This window comes from Thermobia domestica, chromosome 10 (genome assembly GCF_964235325.1).
Source record: "Thermobia domestica chromosome 10, izTheDome1.hap1.1, whole genome shotgun sequence".
Classification (NCBI taxonomy): Eukaryota; Metazoa; Arthropoda; class Insecta; order Zygentoma; family Lepismatidae; genus Thermobia; species Thermobia domestica.
Genome location: NC_137463.1, coordinates 254,353,522 through 254,376,821, shown reverse-complemented (window position 1 = coordinate 254,376,821; position 23,300 = coordinate 254,353,522). Strand labels below are relative to the sequence as shown.

The following is a 23,300-nucleotide window of genomic DNA, read 5'->3' as shown; positions in this document are numbered from 1 at the left end:
TCAAAAATATCTTAGGGTCGTCCAGAACGTTTTGGCATGGTTAAATAAAAACAAAAAATATCAGCCCAAAATTTTATTTACAAAGCCATAGAACCTTACTCTACTTTTTTATGTAATCGACATAGTTGTCAAGTTACTTGTTATAACATGGGACCAGTTTTTCAGTACCGATGTTGTACTCATCTGCTTCCAAAGATTTGAGCTAGGCTGTCACTGTTTGCTTGAGTTCCTCATCTTTTATGAACTGTCTTCAACCCAAAAAGATTCGTGTAACGTGCTCAAAGTGAAACGTTGGTTTTCCTGAATGTTTTCTTACACTTTTTCCTTCAGTTCTTCTGTAACAAGTGATGGCCTTCAACTCCGATCTTCGTCATGCACGCTGGTCTTCCTTTGATTGATTAAACATAATGCACGATTTCCTCACTGATGATTCGTTCATTGCACTATCACCATAAACATTCTTTATTTGCATATAAATTTTAATAGGCTTTACGTTTTGCACGTTCAAAAAACGAATAACACTCCGTATTTCACATTTGATGAGATTTTTGATTGGCGCCGCCATTTTAAATCGCTAAAAAATAAAAAGTAGCGTGACCGCACAGCATTGAGATTCGGGTCACACTGAGACGAAGGAAGGAGCTAATTGCCTCACACGCAATCTCAGTTGTGGAGGGTCGACGCCGCGAGCGATGCACAATCGTTCTTTACTTTCTGGATGGCCCTCGTAAAATGACGCTGGTGTATATTTACCAACTGTGGGCGTAAAAGACTAACCCGCCTCCTCACCTTTTTCATCTGATAAAACCTCCATTTTCTGAAGTTCAAGTAAATTTGACATTAAAACTCAATAAAGGAAGCGGCAGAAGAAATAAATTTAATTTTGACAAGTAATCAAACAAATTATCCTTAAAGGGAATTAAGCAATTATTAACATTAAACAAATGTATAGGTGATGTTTCCGTTTGGTTTTCCCACTAAAAGAAAATTTATTAATCACTTCCTCAAATATTGATTATTTTAAAGAAACTCATTTCTCTAAAGTAAATGCGAGAAATGACGAAACAAATATGATAGCACTATTTGTTATCTTCTTTGAACAAATTCGCCGAATTCAAACCTTAAATCCTCAACTGATCTTGTTGCTGGGTTATAATTATTTATTGCATTGTTTTCTTCGCTTTAAAAGTCTTTATTTCTTATCAAGAGAGAAAAAAGTCAATAGTTACGTATATCACTAGTAGGCTACTGATAAACTTTTTAGGGTTAAACAGAACTTTATATGGCTTCCGGTGTGACAAAAAAAATCTGGTGATAAGGAACTCTACATTTAAAGCTTTACGCGGTTTCTTGTTAAGCTTTCATTTCAGGAAGGTTATTAACTTTAAAAAATAGTTTAAACCAGTTGAGTATATACATGGTGCGTATATATTTGGTGTTTCTGAAGAACGTAACAGAGATATGGTTAGAATTGAAGTAATTTAATGTGGTTGTAAGTATATTTTTCTTCTTTTCTTCCTTTTCTTGTTTATATAGAGTGGTATGAGAGACGTTCAAGTCAAACCAGGACTTTTAATTGTGCAGGTATGAAAAATGGAAGTGTGACTGTACAGTCCGCAGTAAAAGACCTGCAACATGAGCATGTAAGTGTATTGTGAAACTACGCCTAACAGCGCAGGGCTTCAACATAACGCTAAGTGGCACGAATCACGCCAGGAGAAACCTCGTTGTTCTCAACTCCACACTTATTTTGGAGCAAAATACTTCGTCGTTTCACAGCAAACTTACATCCTCATGTTGCAGGTTTTTTGCTGTGGACTGTACAATACGCAAGTGGGCAGTGTGCCTGCATATTATTGATAGGCGGCGCACTTGTCGTAGGACAATTCAGAGAACGGTAATTTTACCTCGAAAAACCATCAAAATTTACTTCTTGAGCAGAATCACAACGGTAAAAAAAAAAAAAAAAAAAATAGACTTTTATCATTTCAAACTATCGGAGTATTAAATTACTCGCTGAGCAAAATACCGAGTTTTACTAGAGTGATTCATTTAAACTGATTTCACGCTACGACAAATGCCTCAATGTCGGTGGCGACTATGTCAAAAAATAGTGCAAGGTGTATAGTTCATGATACACCTTGCACTATTTGTGTTTGGCAATAAAGTTTCCGTGTGAAAAAAAATTGAATTTACTTTCGAAACGTCCCTCGTAGACTGCAGGAATCGCTTCTCGTTATCAATTACAGTTTTTACTCTATAGCGATAAACTTAAAATCTGGAAATGGTTGATTTCTATCAGTTCCAGTTCGAATGTCACCTCGATCAATGATTTTGATTCTAACTTGTGACCCTGTATATCCTGGCCAAAATTGACGGTAATCCATCGAAGTATTTCTTGGGATTTTTTTTTTGTCTCCCGGAAAGACGAATGAACAGAGTAAATATATAAAAGAGTTTTGGTTAACTCTTTAAAAAAAAACATGAATGTTGCAAAGCGAATGAAGAAATACCAGTATTTTTTATTTTATTTTTTATTTTTATTTATTTATTTATTTATTTATTTATTTATTTATTTATTGTATATTACATTCATTCGAAAATACAATAATGGACTTAAAACGTTATTCCTTATATTCAACTAGCCAACGATGTAGCCTATAGGTATTATACAGGACTGGATTAATCCATCTGGAGGCCTGGGCTAGAAAAAAAATGTGACCCTTGCTGACTTTGCCTAGTACATTTCTGTGAAAGTACTGTAGGAAAATTAAGGGAATATGTTTCATATTTTTGGTCATATTTTATGTTATGATAATTGTATCTTGTATGATACTTTTTTTTAGACATCCAGTTGAGATTTTGATCAGAGTGGAAGTCCCGTTCATCTGGAGATCCGGGGGCTACAGGCTCCCTAAGCCCCCTCCTTTAATCCGGCCTTGGTATTATGAGTTTGGGAGGTTCATTACATAGTAAGAAAACATCCAACCCTCGTAGAATTCTTTTAGTGGCTATTTCCATATTTTTAACACACACACACACACACACACACACACACACAAAGAGAGACTTATATTTGTAGCGAAGGGAAAATCCTTTGGAACTACAAACAAAGTACAAAGCTACATTTTCTTCACGATTAAGACCTTCCCAGCAATCGCGGAAGGCTTTACAAGATCAATATATATATATATATATATATATATATATATATATATATATATATATATATATATATATATATATATATATATATATATTTTGCGAGACGCCCCATTGCACAACAAGAATGATATCTATGTTGTTACCCAAGAGAAGACGCAAAGAAACTTTAAGAGGTTTATAGGAAATAAAATTTCTTTGAGTCTGTTTTGCCCCCTCCGTCTTTCTTTTCTTTACGTATTTCCATTTCTCCGTTTTAGAATTCTTCAATAAAAGTCACATCTGAAATATTAAGTTGATGGAAATTTTGCCAACCGCTCTGTGTCTTTTCTGTTGATGCGACCCCATTTTGTGTTCTTTTATGAAATGTTATTTATCTATTTTGGATACACAATAACATTTTATTGCTTTTGGAACTTACTATTTTTTTTCCGTTTCTTTAAAAATTGAATGCTGGAATATATGTGAGCAGGATGTTACGTAAGCATTTTTCACTTCAAATTTACATAAAATTTACTACTATATGTGTACAGACATACTACATTTTCTTTAGGAAAAAAATAATAAAACATGCAAAAATAAGACTTAGAATTTCTGTTTATTTTTAGCTTAGTTTTGCATATATATTTCGGCGTCAGTCGGTCTCAAGTACAAAATTATTTCTATGGATGTGGAATTCTGTGCTTCATTAACATGTTATATACTTTTCTTCGTAAGTGATGTGACAAGTTTAATTTTCCTTGTGACAGCTGACTGGAACTCGATGTTCTGTGACCAGCGTTAGATCGAGTCACAAGATGGAAGATGTATTCAACATTTGTAGTTTCGCAGCCGAAAACGTAAGCCCTTTGATACCTTTCCACAAGCTTGCAAACCATAAAATAATTTATCGTAATATACGATAATTTAAGCATTAATGTTACATACGATAATGCCCTTGTGATAATAGGTGAATATACGATAATTTTAGAACGCACACTTATTTGGAGTTCTGAATGTGTAAATAACTTCTAGATGTGCATTAAATAATTATAGAACATACACACTGAGGTTTTTTTAGTCGTTCCCGCTAAAATAAATAAATAACGATTTGAGAATTGGCGGGTGGCAACCCTGTATCCATTACTTAAGGTTAGTGTAAAGGAACAGATTTTGCCGATAGATGTCACTACAGTCTTCGTATCTCTCCCATATATTTTTTACCTTTCACGAAAATTTACAATTTCTTTTACAAATTTCAACGTATAGACTTCCAATTTTTAGAGAAGGAACTTCATAACCTATTAAAAGGAACAATCCGTGCCGATTTTTTTATTTTGAATTTTCTTCATTGTTGAAACAGTTCCATTGTTAAAGGTTTGGATATCCATTTCAACAATCAAGGCTTTTCAACAATGAAGAAAATTCTAAATAAAAAATCGGCACGGATTATTGCCTTCGATCGATTATGAAGTTACTTTTCTAAAAATTTAAAGTCTGTAGGTTGAAATTTGTAACAAAAATCGTGAATTTTCGTGAAAGGTAAAAAAATACGTGGAAGAGATACGAAGATTGTACTGCCATGTATCGACAAAACTTGTCCCTTTAAACCAATCTTAAATTCAATTACGTTTACGAGGAGGTGGAACTATTTTTGTTGTTCAGAGTAGTGTTGGTAAGGATTAAAGGATGCTGGAGACAGTGACACCGATTTGAAGTTGAAAACTAAAGATTACTAGATAAGTTTATTATATACTATTGTTATTATTAACATAATTAGCTTGATTCTACAGTCATCACGCGTATAAGTACAATGTTTTTTTTTTTTTTTTGGTAATATACGATAATTTTAAACAAGAAAACAGAATTTTGTTCTCTGAGTTTCGCAACCCTGCCTTTACAATACATCTACACACTGAGCTTAATGTAACGAAATGAAGTTTTATGTTTTGTTTTTGGAGCAAGTTGTAGCTTACAAACCAGAGATTAAGGTTATAACCATCTATTTCCACTGTGCTTTGTATTAAACAAATATTTAAGTTAACATTGGCACATGGATGGGTTGTCGGCTTCGGAGGGCCATCATTAAGTGTGTTCGGTGCACTCTGTGTTCCAGACACACTTGTACTCTGCCCAGCATTAAAGTCTGATGTTAATTCCGCCAACGTTCGCCACCTGTCCTGTTTTATCAGTCTGCCCAGCCTACGATATCCGACATTTGTAATGAGGGGGAGCGCCCAACGCCTCGACGTTTTGACGCCGTTTCACCTTGGTTTCGCCACCTGTTGAAGACACTCACTACAGCGCTCCTCGAGTGCAGTTTCCGAAATGCCCTCCGGGCCATTACAATTTGCCCTCGGACAAACTGCGATAGATCGTGGGCCTTCCCCAATCTACACACGGTCAGCACGCTCACTGATACTACATGCACCGTACGTGTGTCTCCCTTGCATGTATCGTGTGACGCTGCTATCACCTGAACGGGTTTGTATCGATAGTAGGTAGGTGGTCATAATGTTCTAGCTGATCTGCGTATCCCGTAGATACTAGAAGGCTGTACTTTAAAATACACTTGCTCCGGTTAGATATGTTTTCAGTCGCTGAAAGTCTGGCTCCATAATATCTATTCGTACCGTATATAAATAAATGAATATTGATGGTTAGCATACATTAAAGTTTAACAGGAAATAACTCGAGTTCACTGTTTCTGCATAACTTGATCTCAGTGGAAGCTTTGTTTTAGGATTAGGTCGAATTTATTTATTTAGAACTGCATACTCGATATCTTACTGATAACGAAATCAATAGTCTAATTAACAACTTTTAAAACTGGTCGAACTAATGATATACATCAAACCGTCGTCGTTGTAACTGTTGTTTCTCGTTTCTAGCTAATGATAGTCCCAGATTCGATTACTGGTGTTGGGCGTTTGCCTCTGACACAAACTCGAGTATTGTTTCGGATCTCAATTTAGGTAGTAGATTTCATTTTAGATATACTCAGTACTGTAAAGAATGCTTAATCAAACCATGTTACTAGATTATTATCAGTAATATTATAGGTAAATAATAATAATAATAATAATAATAATAATAATAATAATAATAATAATAATAATAATAACTACAGAAAACCCTGCTTTGTTATATCGCTGTACTGAAGTTTCTCCAGAAAATAAGTACATATTAGAACACAAAAGAATTAATCCAGAATCAAGTGTCAAACTTGTATATTCATGCGAATGTACTAGGAATGCTTCAATCAATTGTATTTCCATTGTCATTCAACATTCAAAATAGTCTGTGTTTGCTGTTCTCCTGCCAGAGAAGATGAGGCAACTGATCCACAGAATCCTTCTGTAATTGCTCCCAATATATATATATATATATATATATATATATATATATATATATATATATATATATATATATATATATATATATATATATATATATATATATATATATATGTATATGGTCCTTAATTTTTTATTTCTGAATTTCTTTGGAGGAACCCCCTAAAATGGTTCCATATGGGACTAAATTAAACCAGGAGAAAAATTAGCTTCATTGAATAATACTGTATTAAATGGTGCCTTAAGTGACCTGAAGTTTTGAATCCGATTGGAATACATACAGTAGTATATGGGGAAAATCTGGAATAAACCCTTGTAATTTAGAAACGCATTAAGGGGATGAGAAGATATCCTGGATAATGGAACTAGATGAAGAGACATACCTAATTTTGTATAGTATTGTAATAACGGCCATCTTGAAGTCCGCCATCTTGGATTCAGGCCAAAATTTTCGAACGATAGTGACATATCGTTTTGAGGTGTCGTTTCAGCAGAAGCACAAATCTGGTACTATTTTAAAGACAGCTTTAGCCGTCTAAGAATTATTACCTGTGAAAAAATTAACGAAGGATACGTTTTCATGACATCCCCATGTATGTCACTGGTATTTTGCAACGGAGTATTGGATGTCACTGGATGTCAGATGGATGTCACTGGAACGCAAGGGATTAATATTGATTTGTCTTCATTGGATTATATTTTCAACTATTTAAATGAATGCAATGAGATACTGCATTAAAGTATGGAGTAAGGCCAACCTCACCAGACCTAAACCTACTCTTAAGACCCCGAATACGACTGTCTAAACGTCTTCACAATCTGCTCCGCAAAGTTAAATTGCCTGCTTCCAGCAGCCGCATTTCCGTATGAAGTTAAATTCAAGAGTACATACAGTACATACAATAAACCGGTAGTACAGATTTTCAACAAACCTACGTGAACAAAAATTTTAGGAATGGTCCAGAAAATATGGATCAAAAGATTGCGATCTTGGTCAATGATTAATTTTCGGATGAGGGGCTACAAAATTTTTTAACGGCCCCTAAATCTATTTTTATTATTATTATTATTATTACAGAATGAGCATATCATACTGAGTTAACTGGTAATTTGGGTTTAGCTACATTATATGTAGTTCTCCAGATATAATTTTTTGACTGAAATATATTAGATCTTTTGATCCAGAAATAAAATCGCTCATTCCGGGAAACATGAACGCATTCATCGGATTATTTTTCTGTTCTTCGAAACATGGCAACGCTGAGCGTGAAAACCTAGTTTGAACCTCTTTTTGCGAAACACGAGCACACGAAAAAGAGAGAAAAGAATAATATTAAACTTAGTGAAGGACGTAAAACAGAATAAAATGATATAGTATTCAATTATACTTCTAATATGAGACATAGTTATACGTCCCACACTTATACTTAAAACAAAGCCTTTCAAAGCACTGTAGTTCATAAAGAGTTTATGTCGACCAGAGACTTGTAAATCAAAATTATGTGGTTCTTCCGCTTCCTCCCACTTTCATCTTTTCACCATTACCATCCGTCTCATCATCATCATCATCATTATCACTGTCATCTGCCATAGACTCGATGCATAACCGTAGCACGTAAAGCTTTTAAAAAATCAACTAGCATGAACAAATTAAATTTACAAAAAATAATGAGTGATGTGTGGTCAGCATAGTGATTCGGTTCAAATAGCTTAATAATTACCTTTCTATTCTGAATCTAACACTGATTATTCAGTGAAGAGCCGGAAATCAAAAATTAAACCGTACTCATTTAAGACAGGCGCGTCAACCACTTGATTGTATGTATTCTGATACCAATTATAAAATAAGACAACAGTACTTGAAAATTTCATTCAAAAACTGGCGATATGAACTGGATGCAACATCGTCATCGTCAGATCTAACCGTGTGTGATTTCCTTTTATGGGGCTATTTACCGGTAAAGGATGTGTGTTTGCTACTCGTTCTCATACATTGGATGAAGCTGCGATATATGAAAAGATTTGATCCATTCAGCCCTACTGCAGAAAGTTGTGAGAAACGTCCACTCAGTGGCGGATTCAGCCCTGGGCCTGAGGGTTTAGACTCCCTAAGTTTTTTGAGTAAAAAAAATAATTTAAGCTATTATTTATTATTATTTATATGTTTTTGAATGTTTATAGTAAACTCATACCTGTCTGAGTTCTGGCTGCCCCGACCCAGTTTTTATTTTCTAGATCTGCCCCTGCGTCCATTCGCAAATGCAGGAAGGAATTTTACCTTAGAGAGGGACGCCACTTAGAGGAAATTATTTTCGAAACGTGAGTTATTTTTGTTTTTATGTAAATGGCATATATTTATCTTCTGCTGTCCAGAATTACGTAAAAAAATTAGTGTGTATAATATTACTGTGCTTTAACCCAACATACACCAAGGGATTGCGCGTAACAGTGTGCACCAAAGGAGTTTTTTTTTATATCCACCACATAAATCTTTATTTTGTGTCCTAGAAAATGTAATATTCCTCTCTATTTTGTGTCTTCGGTTGTCTTAGTTTATAGTTACTACAAAATAGAGAAGATTATTACATTTTGGGGGGAAAAAGTTAAATGAAATCTTTAAGTTTTTCGTCCGACGGTTATGCCGACTAGGCGAAAGGAGACGATGATGATGATGATGAATGAATGAAATGGTAGAATGAAGAAAATGGGAGGAAACGGGAGAACCCCAAGGAAATTCACACACATAGTGTTTGTCCACCATAAAACTGACTTGATGCAAGCTGGGATCGAACGAAGAACTCCATGCACCAAAGGTGAACGGTCTACCACTGAGCCATCGCAGCCCCTACGTTTTCTGGGACAGAAAATAATTATTTGTGTGGTGGACATTTTTCTTAATCCTATCTTGGTGTGCGGTGTTACTAGTAACCCCTTAGTGTACGTAGGATTTCCGCTTTTAATGTCATCAATCAGGACTTTTCCATTTAGGTGTACCAATAGCAACGCCTAGTGTCAGAATCTTCAACTTTAACTGCAAATAATCTCATGCACATTATGATAACACGTCACAACAAATGACGGTATTTTATGTCTACCACGAAAACTAAAATTTTTGGGTTATTTTCCAGAAATTAAAAGTATTGAATGATAGAAAATAAAATTTATTATTTTTGACACAAAATCTCAGTTATTACATGATACTAAAGAAACATCCATACAAATTATTATCCTAATAAAAGTGTGGACAATTTTTAACCCACCTTGGTGTTCGTAGAGTTAAGGCATTTTCAAAATCTCCCACTCCTGCGGAAAACCCTGTATAAGTGTTTCTTTATTTATCTACTAACTAGTTGAACTTGTGCTCTCTACACAGCGCATCATTCACATATGAGCATGAATCTCCTTGTTATTCCTCACATCTGTACATGTCCCTTTACAGACACAAGTGAAGGATGCCGATAAAAAAAAAAAATGGCAAGAAGTTCCATAAAGAAGAGAATTTTTCAATTTTTTTTTCAGGTATCTCTCCTCGTTTGTAAGATTGAGCCTACTTGGATTTATGTATGATCAATATTTTCTGTCTTCTTGCATGCAGTATGTAATAAGCAAATACATTACGTACATAATTAATTATAATGTAAGTGATGCGTTCATTGGGCAACACGCCAAACAATAAAGTCATCTTAGCCTAGAGAAATGGTTATACTTCGTTTTTCAATATAATGTGGCATGTAACAAACGCCTGAGATATATATATATACAATCCCTGCATACAACTGTATTGTGTTGAATGTGTAACTCATAGTATATGATGCTTTACTTTTTTTTAATTTGAACACTTCCAGTGCACCCCTAAAAATGTAATAAAGAAATAATAGCTTATAAATATTCAATTAGAACTGGACAATATACACAAAATTTGGAATCAACTCTTCAAAATGGTACGTTTCTAGCACTTGTGGTTTTCGAGATCTCATTGTCGAAAGAATTGGAAACAAACATATAAACCTAACATTTTAATATATAGATAATGGAGTTGTACATTGGATTTTTTTTTATTATTATTTGTTGTATCATATGATACTATTGAATTTTATTTTAAATTGAATTTTCTGATTGATTCTGCGCAACCAATTGACCCAGTTTGTATTCATTTAACATTATCATCTACTGAACGAGCTGATGTGTGTGTGTATATATATATAAATTCAGAATTAAATACTGATTGACATAAATTGAATAAAAGCCTTTGACAAGGCTAACTGAGATTGCTGCCACTGGAAATCAACTTCCATTAGATGGACGATGAGTCCATCAACACAATTCTGCTCCTATTCTATCCTTTCTATTCAGAACTCAGAACACTAGATGTCTCTGACAGCTGCCGTGATGATAATGGCGGATGGCAATGTTTTTTTTTTCCACTCTTGTTGTTGCTATGGTCGTATCGAATATCTTCTCTGGCGAAACACTATTTATTTCATCATTTTTCGGTGTTAAAGAGCAGAAGATATTTCCCCCGTCTCTTGACAAAGAGATATGCTATCGTCAGTTAGGCTTTAAATTTATCTCGTGCTCTCTTTGAGATAATAGTAAAATCATGTGATCAAAGAAAGGAAAAGAAATCATTGATTCAACAATGGTATGACAATAACCATTGTATAAACTATTATTGAACAATTATCCTCTTTCATTCTTCGGGGGGCGCGGTGGCTCAGTGGTATAGAGCGTTCACCTCCGGTGCTTGGGGTCCTTGGTTAGATCCCAGCTCTCGCCGTGTGGATTTTGTGGTTGACAAACACCGTGCTCGTGGGCTTTCTCGGGGTTCTCCCGTTTCCTCCCACTTTCTTCATTCCACCATTTCATTCATTTCTCATTATCACCGTCCCCTTTAGCCTAACCGACATAACTGGGAGCCGTAAAACTTAAAGATTTCATTTCCTCTTTCATTATTAGAAGATTCCAGCGGCGGCCCTTAAGGGAAGTCAAGTGTTGCCCACGAGAAGAGATGAGAAATAAGTCTTTTTGTCTTATCTAGTGGAAGACTCGTCTGGTCTCGATTCTGCAAGTATTAATTCTGTCTCGTCTCGATTCTGGAAGAATTAATTCTATATCGTCTCGATTCTGAAAAAATTAATTCTGTCTCGTCTCAATTCTGGAAGAATTAATTCTGTCCCGTATCAATTCTGGAAGAATTAATTCTGTCTCGTCTCGATTTTCGAAGAATTAATCCTTTTTCATTTCGATTTTCGCAAACCTCTTCTCTTTTCGTGTTGCTTTGTAAATATATGTACATTATTTATGCCATGATTTGTTTTTCTTAATTTCACCGAGATGTTATTGGAATTCTTCCTCGTGACGAGAGGTCCACGAGGGGTGTGATATAACAACATGTAAAGCATATTTATTATTGGAGTATATTACGTAATGACTTACGTATCTTTAAACGTTGATAAAAAATGTTCTTCGTTTTGTTCGTATAATCATTTGTACAGTCCATTTATAGTTTTCGACTTTCAAACTAGGTATGCAAAGTGGAAGGTCTCAAACAGTGCTTTATCCGACCGTCCGTCCGTCTGTAGATGGAAATTAGAACAAAACCGGTAAAAGATATAAAAAAATCGGTTTCTTACAATCGATTCAGCGTCCCACGAATAGGTTACATCTCCTCTGTTAACCCTGTATTCAAACTTGAAGTAGCCACTTCCGGGTTCAACACTTATCGCCATAGAACAAAAACAATAACAAATAAAGGAAAGCCATTTTTTTAACGGTACAGCGTCTCAAGACAACATAATATATGACTATCCACAACAGTTTATCGGATGCCATTTAAGTCAAAGTTGACCCGTTACCGGCATAGGTGTGAGAAGACTTGTAAAATAAATTGTCCGAAATGGTCGACAGATGTGTTAAATGTATAGTTTTCGGGATCGCCAAGGTAATTGGTGGCAATCCCGACGACATTTAAGCCCAAGTACTAAGAACGCGCATGTCAGCTGTCTAAAGTTGACTTCCAAATTGCACTGGCTCTCGATTAACTAATAACTTCTTAGCGATCCCTCCAATAAGTAGAACGTGGAGGAAATATGGTGAAACTTTCTCTCGATAATAGATACCGATCACTGTTATCTACCGTGTAACTATTCACTCATCCCAAAAGAAGACTTTAGCGAAAGTAGTCACTGAACTCGGTGACAAAGAGATACATCTCTTAAAATGGAAGTGAGATAATCTTCCATTTTATCTCAGCCAATGTCCCTTTTTTTTTTTTTTTTTTCGAAAGGATCTCACTCAGATACTCCAATATGTTCAAACTTTGCGAAGGGTTTGGTAATATATTCACAAATACTGCTGGTTATCTGAGCTGTTTCATCTCCAGACTCGAACTATCGCAATTGAATCTTCTGATTTTGAGCATAATAACAGCTAACACATCAGTTTTACGTTAACTGACGGAGAAAAGAGTATTTGTAATTCGAACTCTATATCTAGATCTCCACCTCGAAGGATTACCCGCACATGTACAGTTACATTATATCTACACGTGAATTCAAGTTCGTGAATGAAGAGATGGAGATGGTGTTGCATGACTGGATTCTACAACAAGAATCTATTCAATTCGAAATTCCCCTTGATTCATTGACATCGTGACTGCTTTCCACTTGCATGGATTGATGACTTTTGACACATTAATTGGGAGCCTAACTTACTAAAAGTACTACAAAATTTACCATTTTTCTTTTGATTGTTTATTCATAAGTGAAAGGAGGTGATGAAATGTAACTTACCACACTCATAGATAATGTTATTCTACAACAGAAAATATGAACCTGAAGAATTTTCAGTGTTGCCATACATAGAAATTACAGTCTTACCAGAATGACAACGCCCCTAAAATCTAAGTTAAGGCAGCAATTAGAGGAACGATCTCAAGTGCATTTGGTAACATATCATGTTGTTTTGGTTTCCTTTTAACTACTTTTTAAATAACATCATTATTTAGTTTTAATAACTGTATGTTAAAGCTATTTCGTTTATTACAAACTAAATACAACTATTAATTAAAAAGTAGTTAACAGGAAACCAAAACAATATGATACGTAACCAAATGCAGTTAAGTTCGTTTTTCTAGTCGCTGCCTTAACTTAGATTTTAGAAGCGTTGTTATTCTGGCAATACTATAATTTCTATGGATGGGAACACTGAAAATTCTTCAGGTTTATATTGTCTGTTGTAGAAAAACATTATCTATAATTGTGGTAAGTTGTATTTCATTATCTCCCTTTACTTATGAAAAACAAGCAAAAGAAATATGGTAAATTTTGTATTATTTTTAGTAGTGCTGTCGAAATCGGTTTTCGAAAAAAATGAAAACCGTTTTTTTAAAACAGTGAAATTTCATAAAAACCGAAATGTCGGTTCTCAACACCGAAAACCGCATTTGCGGTTTTCGTTTTTCAGAAAACCGATTTTCTCAAAAACCGAAAACCGCAAATGTCACCAAAATTCGACAGCACTAGCTGTGACTTGTAAGCCAACGAACTATCCCTTTTGCTCAGCGCTGCACATATTAGCATAATAGTCTTGGAGCAAATAAAAAAAAAAAAAAAAAAAGTTAAAACACATATAAATCAATACAATTGTCTCGTTGATAGATGCTTTCACAATGGAAGACTTTGGAGCAAAACCCCGTCGTCAAAAAGTGAAAGTGTAAAGGAAGTAGCTTGACAAGGGTTTCTCGTCGTTCGATTTTTTTCAAATTTGACACATACATACTACATTGAAAATAAATCGACACGTATTTTTTCTTTCTTTCGGAAAATAGTTTAAGGGGGCAAAGGGCCCTTAATATAACAAAAATTTAAACTATGTTAATTTTTTTTACCAGTAGTGTGGCCAGGGAGGATCCGGGGCTATACACTTCCCCGAAAGTTTTTTTTAATTCCTGTATTATTTTTGTCAGTTATACCTAGCAAATTTTAAAATTGTCAAAGTTAATAGCCTATGCTATTCTTATTTTCAGTACTCTGATTTTTTTATTATTATTTTATTTTATTGATGTTTATGATGTAAAACCTGTTTAAATGCGCTTGCCCTTTCTCTATTGAAAGTCTTGAAGCAAAACAAATTTTTCTTAAACAAGTTATTGAAGCGGTGGGAGAATATAAAGGCTAAACTTAGTGAAAAATCAAACGTAAAATGAGGTTTACGGGAGAGGGTTCCCCGTATTCCTGTGTGGTATTCCATACTGCTTGCGCGAAAAGATATAATTGTTTTTCGGTTTTTAAACAGAACCGACAGAGATTTTTCAAAATCCTGGAAACTTTTGTTTCAAATTTAAAAACTATTGCGTTTGTAACTGAAGCCGATTTTTCAGGTTGGTTTAAAGTGACGAGTTTTGCCGATAGATACACAACAGTCTTTGTATCTCTCTCATGTATTTTTGACCTTTCACAAAAATTCATGATTTCTCTTACAAAGGATGGGTCATGATAATGGCCATTTTCTGCCTATCAATGGATTGTTATGAAAGTTGATACATGTAATCTACACCATATTTCGCGTAAAAGGTCGTTTAGATTACGTCGAGATCATTTCCGGTTGTCCCTGTAGAGCATCCGGAAGTTACCCCTGACTCCAAACTTCAAAAAGTCGAGGTGGGTGCTTGATAAACGAATTTACGTGGAAAGCGGCAACATGACGGGGAAATTCGTAATAATGTTTTATTTCACTGATAAAAACACATAAAAGAACCAAATAGCAAGACCACAGGTTTATTTGTTACATTATGAGAACAATTTGCTTAGAAAAAAGTGTGTTCGGTGAACTTGTATTTGCCGTCAATATTCGTTTTGGGAGTTATATCAGCAATAAAGCGGACACTCAGAACAACACCAAAACTATGTCAAACTGTAGTTTGATAAATCTACTTGAACATACTACAAACTTAGATTGTTCTGGAAATTCACTATATACAAAAAAAAAAAAAAAAAAAAAAAAAGAAGAAGAAGAAGAAGAAGAAGAAGAAGAAAAACTTTGTACCTTAAGTCGCATGTATGATATGAATCCGCAGTGTAGCAAAAACAAAAAATCATTTGTGCAAGCAATAAACTATCAAAGGAAAATATGTGAAGACATCGGAGTTAAATATCATTCTGAGGAATGCTTAATCGTTTTCTGCATAAAAATGAAATCTTTGAGTTTTACGTCCCACGGTTGTGCCGGTGAGGCTAAAGGAGACGGTGATGATGAGTAATGAATGAAATGGTGGAATGAAGAATGTGGGAGGAAACGGAAGAACTCCGAGGAAACCCACGCACGCGGTGTTTGTCCACCACAAAGTTCACTTGGCGAGGGCTGGGATCGAACCCGGGGCCCCAAGCACCAGAGGTGAACGCTCTATCACTGAGCCACCGCGGCCCCACGTCTTCTGCATAGTCAGTCCAGTTATCATCTACCTTAGTCGGGCATCTTCGACATAACGCCATTTATCTATAACGGCGCTTTGATATTCTCTTCTGCTCGTGCTGCTTTGGAGGAGGGAGACGTTTTTCCTGATAAGGTCACAATGTAGTATTATAAGTATGGTAAATAGGGCACATTCGATAAATGAGTAGTTGCTGTTGCTAAGAATATTGTGGTCTGAAAATGTTATTTCATATATGCCCGTGAGGTAGATAACAGAGTGTGTTGAACACAGTTAGGTACCGTTGTGGTCGGTTAGTCTTAGTCCAAACCGGGAGTCAAAAGGAAAATGGGAATAATGTCTGTGTGTTGTATAAGAATATAGCCTAGTGTGTGCTAAAGTAATTATATAGTGTGGATAGTGCAAATAACAATTACGTTGTTCATTTCTGTTTTATATAGACTACTAGTCAACAAAAGGCCCTCTTCGAAGACAATGTGTGTTGGAGTGTGAAAGTATGAGTAGTGGAACTAGCACTTATCGTTGTCATTCAAAGTGTGTGAGTAAAATACTGTTAGGCACAATGCCGCCAAAATCGAAGACAGTGAAATGTGTACAGTGCAGTAAGCATTTGAAGAACGCGACACTAAGCAGATATGTTAGCCGAACATATACAGCGGGATGTTTAACGAAAGAATTCGTATGCTTTCGCTGTTATAAGGAGATACCAAAGAAACCCAAAACAACTAAAAGTACTACGCAGGATACAATGTCCGACTAGCTTGCAACCTCGGCCCAAAAAGAAGCCATCAATCTGTACCGCAACGCCAAAGACAAACTATGAAGCCAATCCTCAACATCACCCATGATCAACCATCAGATCCACCCTCAACACCGATGAGAGACAAACCAGCGGAAGGTCACAGTAAACTGTTTACCAAACGAGGTTTCATAAAAAGCACAGACCAGGATCTAGAGTTTGTTCCAGGAGCAAATCAGAAGTATGTAAAAAGCTCAATAACGATAACGCTTCCCTGAAGAGGACCTCTGCTGCTCACAACAAATGCATTATCTGCTCAAACAGTTCACAGTTGATTGTACTTGTCGCTCAGACAAAATCGAATTATGATGGTCGTCGACAGTGACGGATATGTGCTATCTATGTTGGGTTCTTACTGGGCTACAGCTTCCGATGCAACGATTACGGACAAATGCTCCGAGCTGATGTTGAAAAGATGTGTGCCTTGTTAAAAGAAGAAGATGTATTCGTCGTAGCCCAGGGTTTCAAAGACTCCTTGCACCTACTGGAAGACCTCGGATTCCATAGTCAAATGCCGTGCTTCTTTCCAAAGACGCAGAAGCAACATACAACACTGGAAGCCAACCAGTCTCGTATGATGATAAATATCAGATGGGTTGTCGAATCCGCCAATTCCAGAATGAAGAGATGGAAGGCCCTAGAACACATTATGCCTACAACCTAGATTCCATTTATTGGGGACTATGTGCGAATTGTTTGTGCACTTTGCAATATATTTCGGCCTCCACTCATACATGACACCTTCCAGGACGAGTATTTGCATGAAAGATGCGGACTTTTCTTCTCAAAGAAAACGAACTCCCAGCAACGGTAAACAATACAGGTTGGGACCGCGAGCACAGCAAAATGAAATGGTCTTCGATGGATGCGGCAGATCTCCCGAACTTTCTATATTGTCCGAAGAGGTGCTGCGTAAACTAACTCTTAACCTATACCAGCTCAAACAAGAAAAAGCTATACTAGAGAGATGTGAACACTGGAGGCGCCTATGAATTCTTTCTTAATCAGCAAAACGATGATGTCATTCGTGTTAAAATCCAATCTCGCCAGACGGATTCCCGCACCTACACTCGGCGGATAAAGTACGATGTTGCTGATATACTGGGATGGTATTGCCAGTGCAAGGCCTGTGCCAGGCTGATAGGCTGCTGTGCTCATGTAGCTTTGGTTTTGTGGTACTTTGCCTTTCGCAGGCACGACCCAACCGCATTCCATGGCCCGGCATCGCATGAGGATTACGTCGAAGATGCCAAGAGTAATGTGGGTGACGACTGGACTGATGATGCAGGAGACGATTAAGCATTCTTCAGGACGATATTTAACTTCGATGTCTTCACACATTTTCCTTTGATAGTTTATTTTTATTTATTTATTTATTTATTTATTTATTTTGCACGATTGACTACTTTCGCTTCACTGTGGATTAATATCATAATGCGACTTAAAGTGCATTTTTTAAATATATAGCGGGTTTCCAGAACAACCTAAGTTTGTAGTATGTTCAAGAAGATATATCAAAATACAGTTTGACATAGTTTTGGTGTTTTTTTGAGTGTCCGCTCTATTCTTAATACAACTCCGAAGACGAACATTGATGGCAAAATACAGGTTCATCGAACACCATTGTTCTTTTTCCTAAATAAATTGCTCTCATAATGCAACAAATAAACCTGTGGTCTTACTGTTTGGTTATTTTATGTGTTTTTATCAACGGAATAAAACATTATTACGAATTTTCCTGTCATACTGCCGCTTTCCACGCAAATCCGTTTATCACGCACTCACCTCGACTTTTCGAAATTCGGAGTCAGGGATAACTTCCGGACGCTCTACAGGGACAACCGGAAGTGATCTCAACATAATCTAAATGACCTTTCACGCGGAATATGGTGTAGATTACAGGTATCAACTTCCATAACAATGCATTGATAGGCAGAAATGGGCCTTATCATGACCCAACCTTTCAAACTACAGACTTCAAATTTTTAGAAAAGGAACTTCATAATCTATCGAAGGCAACAATTCATGCCGATTTGTTATTTAGAATTTTCTTCATTGTTGAAATGGCCTAATTGTTGAAAATGCATATCCAAATCTTTAACAATATACTCGTTCAACAATGAAGAAAATTCTAAATAAAAAAATCGGCACAGATTGTTGCCTTCGATAGATTATGAAGTTCCTTTTCTAAAAATTTGAAGTCTGTAGTTTGAAATTTGTAAGAAAAATCATGAATTCTCGTGAAAGGTAAAAAATACATGAGAGAGATACGAAGACTGTAGTGACATCTATCGGCAACACTTGTCCCTTAAACCAACCTTAATAGAAAACGGAACCATTCTTTTTAAGAAGAAAAACGAGCTGGTTTAAAACCAAAAACGGTTTATTGAATTCGGTTAGTGACAGAATTTAATATGTTTTCGAAGATTGTGGTAAAAACAAATTAAACTTTAGAGTTGAGTCGCGCGGCAATTTATAATTGAATCACTGAGTGGAAAAAGGAGAACATTCACTATAAAAAATCGTTGTGTTATTTCAACGACATTCCTATGTGTTAACACGATTGTGTTAAAATATAACACAAATAAGTGGTTAGAACAACTCACCCTTCATTTGGAGTTGTGTGTCAAATGCCAGTAGTTGAAATGACACAGGTCTGTGTGTTAAATTAACACAAGTGTAGAATCTTCGGTGTTGTTTTCTGTGTGATTGCCAAATATGTTGGGCATCTAATTATAAAGGCTTATAAATTGAAGCTACAAACATAGTAGAAAGAAATACTTAAACAAATCCAGGTATACGCAAAACTTCAACATGCAAACCGTGCGATGTTTTCAATTGTTTTACATAATGTTCCTGAAGATATATGCCAACAGTGAGAAACAACATCCAGGGTGCGAATTACCGGGGGGGATGAGGGGGATTTTCCCCCTCAATCACATTTTGTTCCCCCCCAAAGAAGTCAGCTGAAGTATCCCCACCGGGGATGCTCGCTTTCCCCCTCAAACTATTCTTAGTGTAACTCCAAATTTCACTGACTTTTGTTATTTCTTGTAAATTTAATCTTCTAGCTGTATTTCGAAATGATCGATGTAAACTGTTCAGTTTTGGTCATTTCTACTTACCACCTAATTACCCACTATTTTCAACGTTGCTTAGTAGAACTATATTATTATGACTACGGTTGTTACTTGCAACTGTACCTTCGTACCCTTCAGTTCGTCATCGTTTGTGAATTTGAATGTACTAATTGCGTATAACAAAGCCACATATAGATTTATAAATGTTCTTAGCGGTTGGCCAAGAAGAAGTAAACAAATAGCTTCTTCTACCATACTTGGCGAAGTTCGGATATGTCATATTCATCCTCTATATTTGTATCGATTATCATCTTATTTTAATTTTTGTTATAACATGTTATTTCATTTTCCAGTGTACTCTTTGTTAGCACATGGTCTTCATTCCGTAGTAGGTTGTGTGTGTGCAACTCAAAAGTTGCATTTAATTTGTGATAATTAGCATAGTAATCACTGCTTTTACAGTTTACGGAAATGAACTTTTGAAACTGTACTCAAAATCTGAGATATAGGTATTCTCTCGTAAGTATATGTTAACGTACACGCTGGGGGATACGCTCCTAGTGAGCAGACATGTTAATGAAGGTGATTTTTAGGTGAATAAGCAAATAATTCAAGATTTCTTTCAGCATTTGTTAATACGACTGGTTCTCCGTGTCATTGTCCGTGTCTGTATAAGCATTTTAACTGGAGCGGGTTTTTTTAAAGTTAATCCTTCATTTTTCCATCTTTTCGCTGTACAGTTTGTTGTCCACGCAATTAATGTTGTCTGAAAAACTTCAGTGTAATGTTTTACTTTATTTGAATAACGTAGCCCATAGTGAATCAACTCATCTTCAACCTAACAGTAAAGTAATTTTTAAGTGTTGACTTTCCGTGCCCATCACGGAATCGATATTTGGAGAAAAAAAGTCGTGATGAGCACAGCTTTAGCGGGAAGTAGAAGCACAAGCTCGAAATTTGAATTGAGAGATTTTAAATATTTGGCCTTCGATTTGACCTTGATGTGAGAAATCGGGACCAGCAACAATCCATTTCTTATTTGATAGGTTAATATCAGGATTTTCTTAAAAAAAAAAAAAAAAAAAAAAAAGTCCGGTTTAACTGATAATTTTAGTGGTTTTCACAAGACTGAAGTAGGTTTCTTTTCGCAACCTGTATGTATTAATGCAAAGTGGAAGCTTTCAATATGAGTGGAAAAATTAACATATGCTTATGATTATGGCTATCGCTCGAGCCAAATTATTAACTAAATAAACCTTAGAGAGCTACGGGGACAAGAGTGAGTACAACATTAAAACACGTTCAGAAAGGTTTAGTGGGATGTGTGTATGTCAGACAATATATATGTGCATAGTTATTGTCGGTAGATTTATTAAATTAATAAATCTCTCATTTATTACAGGTCACGCACACACACACACACACACACACACACATATATATATATATATATATATATATATATATATATATATATATATATATATATATATATACATATATGGGGGTAAGGCATTTATTCTCATTTTGAAATTTGAACCTTCAGACTATGTCCTTTGGCCTAATTTTATCCCCCCCAATATAGATTATCTAATTCGCACACTGACAACATCGTATTACTGTCTCTCTTCTACACTGCACTAGAGCTCACCAGTCGACACCGGAGACTGTGCTTCAGAAATGGTGGAAAACAAGTTGAATCAAGATTAAGAGGATCAAACAAATTAAACAAATTATAAGGATATAGGTAAGAGTTTCCTATCATTCTTGAACAAGATGGTGGTGAAGGTTGTGTTTCGAACCATCAAGAAATACTTCACAATAAATGTTAGGTAAGATGGCAAAAAAGTTTATGAAGATTTTCTAAATGAAGTGTTCTGTAGTTTACTACTCTTATTTTAAAAGTAAAATCTTCGGTAAGCGTAAGCATACACACCACATGGTTTTCCAACACAGAAAACTGTTTACATGAACACCACGCACGGAGTTATTTCAACACCGAAATAGGTGTCGTAGTAACACAGAACTGGAGTCGAAGTAACAGCAAAAACGGTGTTAATCTGGTGGTCTGATCTTGGATTTTAATACAGAGAGTATTGATTTAACACCAAAACTGTGTTACTTATACGGCTTTAACCTCAAATTATGACAGATTTTGTGTTGAAATAATAAGAAAATGATGTTGAAGTAACATAGGGACTGTGTTATATTGATACTTGACATGATGTAATATTAACACAAAATAATTAACACACTATACACTGTGTTACATTCTTCGTGTTGGTGCAACACTGCCACAAGTAACACTCAACACTTTTCTCGACAATATCGACCCTGACATGGTGTCGAATCGACACCAAAAATACTAACACAGATCTGAATTTAACACCACTCAACACCGGTTGTGTGTTAAGGACGTAACACATCCCCTGTGTTAAACGCCAACACCGCGGGGTCTCTGTTGAATTAACACCACATAGTGGTAGTTACTCTGGAACCACTGCCCTGTGTTAAAATTTATTTTTGGAATGCTCTTTTTTTTTTTTTTTCCATTCACCGATTCAATTGTTCGTGTGTCCAGCGTAGCTGGTAACTTCAGCTAGCATATTAATATGAGTACTTGCAACCCTAACTGTAGCCGACGACAAAAGTAGAAGCATGACACAAGTAAGATTGTCAGATTTACTCTCATTTAAATATCAGCGTATCGAAAAACTTTTTAAAAATGTAGCTACTTTTGCAGTAGATAAACAAAGAAAATAATACGACTGTTAGAGTAACAAAAGAGGTATGCAAAGTCATTCTTTATCAGTTAAACTTCTTACGACAAAGGCAATTTGACATGAGCTCAGTTGTTGCCACGTCGCGGGTTGTTTGGCGGAAGCGAAATGATAGTTTTGATTCATTGTGATCTGTGATAGTTCAGTGAATTTTGTGGTGCACATTTCATGTTTTATTTTGTTATTATTTTCTTGTTATAGTTATTCCGTGCGTTGTTTGTGTTATTATTATTAGTGTTGTTATTAGTTAATTTTGTGTTTAACTGCTATAGTGCTATTTTTGGAGACAATAGCTGAAAATTTCCACATTGTTATAAGAAGCAAAGAAACAAAAGGGAAACCTCTTTCTACTGGTGAAAAAAAACAAAAAAAAAAACAAAAACAAAAAAAAAAACATGATAGTAAACGTTTATTCATATCTTCGAAACCGGGCAGGTATTGAAACTGTTCAGAAGCAATACGGAAGACCTCCGAAGCAACATAGTGGGAACCACAACTAGTATATTGAAAGTGCGTCAGGAATTCCATCGCACGAAAGGAAAAGTTTCTACTCCACGCAAGAAAAGACCAAGCGACAATAAAATTACAAAGCTGGAGAAATATGACATGTTTACCTTATGACAAAGCTTCCTTCTTTGCGGAAAATTCATCGTATTGTTACAGAGGACGACTATCTGCCTACTTTATCACTATCGACGTTTCATTGCCTTCTAC

At 35.7% G+C, this 23,300-nt stretch overlaps 1 protein-coding gene across 2 annotated transcripts in view; it reads left to right on the top strand.

The window, feature by feature from the left end:
• Ipk2 (Inositol phosphate kinase 2) overlaps window positions 1-23,300 on the top strand; it is a 121,682-nt gene that overhangs the window by 39,012 nt on the left and 59,370 nt on the right. Inside the window, exon 1 of one of the 2 annotated variants that reach the window (XM_081729489.1) lies at window positions 1,380-1,492. The exons of the other annotated variant lie outside the window; for it this stretch is intronic. The gene's annotated coding sequence lies outside the window, so the exon portion shown is untranslated. Of the gene's footprint in view, window positions 1-1,379; window positions 1,493-23,300 lie in introns of those variants that run through there. 2 annotated transcript variants of the gene reach the window in all.